We start from the raw sequence: 6,091 nt of genomic DNA on the forward strand, positions 1-6,091 counted from the left end.
AATTATAGCAACGACTAAAATTACCGTCTTTGAGAGGAATGATGTCAGTGATGCTATACTCATTCTATACTAACTTGGCCTAAAACTGCCATCACTACTCTGAATTGTGATTTGTAGCCAAAGATTACCACTAGTATATGATGCCAGTCACGAGTAAGTGCTATGGAATGGCTGAAGAGACACAGTACTGTGTTCCTTCGCCACTGAGCTGTGTGAAATAAGATACAAAAGGACGAAAATCTGACCTACGTTACGGTAAAAGAACTACAGTGACGATGACTGGTCAGGAAACACAGCGTGAGTGCCTTCAATAAGTTAGCTAGTTTACTGTAACCCTACAATTCCTTTACCACGCGGGGTGATGACAATAAATGACTCCTGGTGGTTAGTGGGTTAGTATACAGCAACTGGCTGGGGCTGCAGGGGTTTACAGCCAAGGCAAGGTTAGTGGGTTAGGGTATACCAACTGGCTGGGGCTGCAGGGGTTTACAGCCAAGGCAAGGTTAGGGGTTATTGTGTTGTCAATGCCACTCAGGGGCCAGTGAGGTGGGTCACCCTCGCCTTCAATGTCAGAACTGAGTAGACCAGCTCCCAGGTCCTACGTTCCTGATAGGGCAGCACTGCATGATGGAAAGATGATATGGAGGAACAAGGACGCTGGTTTAAGTGATGAAGTGTAAGAAAGAGTACAGCGGGGAAGGAAGCTTGTTGGTTCCCTGAAAACACTAACAAGGAATGCAGAAGTGAATAATAATAATAATAATAATAATAATAATAATAATAACCACCACTGTGCTGCCCATTTTAACATATGGCAGTGAAACTTCGACTCGGCTGAAATGACAAGCCAACAGTGTGAGTACTGGACATGAGTTATATGTGGAATTACATGTACAGACAGGCAGACATTTTTATAACGAAATAAAGGAGTCTTGCGGTATTGGTGTGTGTGTGTGTGTGTGTGTGTGTGTGTGTGTGTGTGTGTGTGTGTGTGTGTGTGTGTGTGTGTGTGTGTGTGTGTTAGAAGTATCCTGATACGGCTGGGCTATGTAGAGAGAATGGAAAACGAGAAATGGACTATGAGGGTATGTATATGAGTGAAGTGAAGGAGGGGGAGGCCAAGAATGAGATGGAGATCGATGATGAAATAATGACTATGGCAGGAATAGGTTTAGAACAGCCTGCCATGCTGAGTAAAATATCTAATACAGTCAGTGTGCTTTCACTTGACACAGATCCCTAACCTCTTTTAGTTCAGTTGATGGCCAAATGTGGTTAGATAGGCCGGTGAACCTGACTGGTAACCAAGGAGATTCATATCTACTTCATTACTAAGGTTTACCATGCAACGACATACAGTTCAGGGTGTGGGAAGAACACAGTTCCATCAGATGAAAAGAAAAAAACAAGCCTATAGTAGAAAGAAGAGAATATATATAAATATATATATATATATATATATATATATATATATATATATATATAAACGGATATTGAACTGGGCTCTGTTATTTTGTTTGTATTTTTTCTGGGGGGGACTATCTTGTGGGACTCTTTCTGATCTTTGTTCCTTCTTCCTTGTATTAAAACTCTTCATCATCATCATCATCATCATCCGGACCTCCTTTCACACCCTAAGGCAGGGTGAGGAGTAGCAACGTCCAGACAGCCCAAGTTTTCCCAGTCCAATGGACCACGCTTCCCTTCACTCATCATTCAAGCCCCCGGAATCCTGGCTCTATCTGATACGCCAAAAACTTGCACTAAATTCTGTAGCTTCATATAAACTTTTCCTTGTATTCAAACTTTTCCTTGTATTAAAACTTTTCCTTGTATTAAAACTTCCTTGTATTAATACACACACACCAAACGAAAAAACAAAATGCTAAATTTTTATACTGGTCAAACATGATACCAATCCGTTTACAATTATTGCTCTAACAGAAAGCTATCTATCTGTCTATCTACCTTTGCCAGCCGCATTCATCTAGGAAGGGGTGGCCACGAATAAAATCACCATCTCACTCTGTCCTCTGTCATCAGGCTGCCCTCCCTCTTACTCACACCATCCATATTCATGTATCTCTACCCCGTCCCTCCACCTCATCCTTGGCCTTATCCTTCCCCTGTATTTCATTAAGATACTCTCATTTACTCTGTTCATTTATCTTGTCCTAAAACTGTCACCTCTCCATCATGAATGCTCAGTTGGAACAACGGATTACAACCAGATACAAAGTCAGTCATCAGTAAGTGCTAAGAAAAGAATGTACAGCCATTTGCACCTAAACATGCCGTCTCTCCATCTTGCATGCCGAGTTGTAATAATTATAGTTCCCCACTAGAGTACGATGTTGGTCACGAAGTGCAGCGAAATGGATGCAGAGCCACAGCAGTCTTTTTCTGCCACTGAGCTATGTGAAATAAGCTACAAGATAACCAACACCTGGGCTAAGTTAAGGTGAAAAAATGTCATGAAGCTAGTCACGAAGAAGCGCTATGAGTGATGTACCGCCACAGCATTGTCTTTTCCTGCCAATCAGCTGTGTGAAATAAGCTGTAAAACGACGACAATTTGGGCCATGTTAAGGTGAAAGAACTTGAGTCAATCTATTATTTCCTGCACAGGACCAACCCATCTCAGAGCACCATGAACGGAAAAGTACTGACGGAGGAAACTGATTGGATTGCTGCTGAATCATGTATGTATATATGTATGTATGTATGTATGAATGTACGGTATGTATGTATGTACGATGTATGTGTATGTATGCATGTGTACGTATGATTGTACTGTACAGTATATGTGTGTATGTATGTATGTATATATGTATGTAGGTATATGAGTATGTATGTATGTACAGTGTGTGCGCATGTATTTGTATATATGTATGTATATAGGTAGCTATGTATATATGTATGTGTACGTATGTATGTACAGTGTATGTGTGCATGTATTTGTATGTATGGATGTATGTGTGTGAACGTATTTTTATATATGTATGTATGTATGTATATGTATGTACAGTATGTATGAATGTATATATGTATGTATATATGCATGATGTATGTGTATGTATGTATATATGTATGATGTATGTATGTATGTAGATGTCCACTAAAAGCACTACACCATGTCTTCTTTATCTTTGTATCATCACAGTCACACACACACTTTTTCAGCCACCTGCTACGTGAAATAAGCTGCAAAAGGACGAAATTTTGGACCAAGTTAAGGTGAACCAACGACAATCATCTTTCACAGGGATTATCTACGGTAACTTTATCTTTTCCTGTCGCCTGAGATACTGGTGTGGATGTTATAGCAAGCGTTAGGAGAAATACACTGAGGTGGTTTGGCCATGCGGAGAGGACGGGAGCGAGAGAGAAGCAGGGACAGTGTGTGAGTGAGGTGGAGGCCGAGGATGAGGTGGAGGGACGGAGTGGAGGGGCATATGAGAGAGTGGGGTTTGAGCTGGGAGGAAGGGAGTGAAATGGCGAGGGACAGGGCGACATGAAGGCGACTTGTTTGTGGCCACCCCTTATGGGAATATGGCGTCTGGCAATAGATAGATAGACAGACGTTTATTCTAATCTGATAATGATCCCTATTCCATTTCAGCTGGGTTGATAGCCAAGTGTAGTCAGTTTGGAGGGTTGATTTGACTGGTAACCAAGGAGACTCACATTACCCCATCACTAAGGCTCATTGAATTTCACGTAACCATGACCTAATATTCAGGTGGGGGAGGTTGATTTGACTAGTAACCAAGGAGACTCACTCCCACCTTAAGGCTCATCAAATTTCATGTAACCACGACTTAAGTATTCGGGTTGTGGAGGACTGATCTGATTAGTAACCAAGGAGACTCACTCGAATTTCACGTCACAACTAAGTATTCAAGCTGTGAGTGACCCTGTTGGCCATAGGAAAACAAACTGACATAGTAATATACGGTAATAATAATAACACTAATAATAATGATAATAATAATAATAATAATAATAATAATAATAATAATAATAATCTATCTATCTATCTATTTATTGCCAGACGCCTCAATCCCATACGGGGTGGCCACAAACAAATCGCCTCCACGTCACTTTGTACCCCGCCATTTCACTGCTCTGCTCCCAGCTCACACACCCCTCCCTCATATACCTCTCCACTCAATAATAATCATAATAATAATAACAATAATAATAATAATAATAATAATGAATACTGCACGACACATTAACTGTATGAAAATTAGCTTCTACTACACAACTACCATCATGCTAACTATCCTACCTAGGGATAGGATGAGGCAGCACCAGGAACAGGTATGCCAGATTCAAATAGCCAGGGGGAACAAGGCATCGGGGATGATGATGATGATGATGATGATGAAGATGGAGGAGGAAGAGGAAGTGATGATGATGATAATGGTGGTGGTGGTGGTAACGATGATAATGATGATGATGATGACGCAGGAGGAGGAGGAGGAGATGACGGTGGATGATGAGGATGATGATAATGGTGGTGGTGGGGGGTGGAGGACGAATGATGATGATGATGATGATGATAATGGTGGTGGTGGGGGGTGGAGGACGAATGATGATGATCATGATGATGATAATGGTGGTGGTGGTGGTGGTGGTGGTGATGATGATGATAAGGGTGGTGGTGATGATGATGATGATAATGGTGGTGGTGGTGGTGGAGGCGGTAATAATGATGATGATGTTATTTAAACAGAAATCGAGCTGGTAGAAATATCCGGTATTCTGTTGTCAAATACACCTTACAACACTAGACACAGGAGTCTGGTCAGTGACAACACCAACATGATATATAAACACCAACAGACTCAATTTTACTGTGAACTGGTGACCATCGTAACATCTGGGCCTGCCATCCTGACGTCGCCATCAGTCATATCTCAACCATACTGTAGTTTCTTCTTCTACTCTCTAACTCACGGCTACTCTCACTCACACACTCTCTCTAAATCATATCTCGTAACCATGCTGCAATTTCTTCCTCTACTCTCTCTAACTCATGGGCACTCTCACTCTTTCTCTCTAAATCATAGGCTGTCTCTTAACCATGCTGCAATTTCTTCTTCTTCTACTCTCTCTAGCCCATGGGCACTCCCACTCACACTCTCTCTCTTCAAATAACATCTTTTAACTATACTGCAGTTTCATCTACTCTAACTCATGGGCGCTGTCACTCACTCACTCTCTCTCTCTCTGAATCATATTTCTTAACCATACTGCAGTTTCTTCTTCACTCTCTCTAACTCATGGACATTCTCACACACTCTCTCTCTCTCTAAATCACATCTCTTAACCATGCTGCAGTTTCTTTTACTCTCTAACTCCCCTTATCCCAACCCTCGGGTCGGGTCGCCAAGCCCTCAAAATATCAAACATGTTCAATTCCCTATTCTGAGATGTTTGCAGCATACAGTATATTCACATAGCGGTTGAGGAATTTGGAGATCGTGTTAAATACTGCTGATAAAGTGACCAGACATGTATGGGAATTGCCTCCGCCCACAGCCATACAGCGAGTTAGTAAAAAAAATCAGCGGAAAATCCGTAGACTTCTGGCGGAATTCGTAGTAAAGAAAAATATATACCATGTTGAGTACACCGCTTCCCGTCCGATCAGCGAAGTTAAGCAACGTTGGGTCTGGTTAGTACTTGGATGGGTGACCACCTGGGAACACCAGATGCTGTTGGCATAACGTTCTCCCTACGTGTCAAGTGGGGTTGGTGGAGGATTAGTGCCCCTTCCTGTAAAACAATTAACTCTAAGCCCTTGGCCACCCCGTTTGGGATACATGGCGTCTGGCAATGAATGAATGGATGAATTTGTTGATTCTTATTTATGTATTTATGTGTATATTTATTTCTATAAAATTATAAGAAAGCATTTTCAGTGTTGGTATCCCTGAGTGCCGTACGCGTTTGGTACGTGAACAGCATCTTGTGTCCTGCAAACGTGAACCGTCGACGTCCTCCAGCTGTATGGTCGTAACGGGAAACACTCTTTACCAACCTGTTCATCTTCTGTCGGTAAGCTGATGTATCTTTACCC

The 6,091-nt window shown here is 41.8% G+C and overlaps 1 pseudogene; it reads left to right on the forward strand.

Annotated features, from left to right (window-relative positions):
• The first annotated feature begins 5,618 nt into the window (after positions 1–5,618).
• On the forward strand, positions 5,619–5,735 carry LOC145406258 (5S ribosomal RNA; annotated as a pseudogene).
• The last annotated feature ends 356 nt before the right edge of the window (positions 5,736–6,091 follow it).

This window comes from Coenobita brevimanus, chromosome 69 (genome assembly GCF_032717465.1).
Source record: "Coenobita brevimanus isolate Jiangsu-jjx chromosome 69, ASM3271746v2, whole genome shotgun sequence".
Classification (NCBI taxonomy): Eukaryota; Metazoa; Arthropoda; class Malacostraca; order Decapoda; family Coenobitidae; genus Coenobita; species Coenobita brevimanus.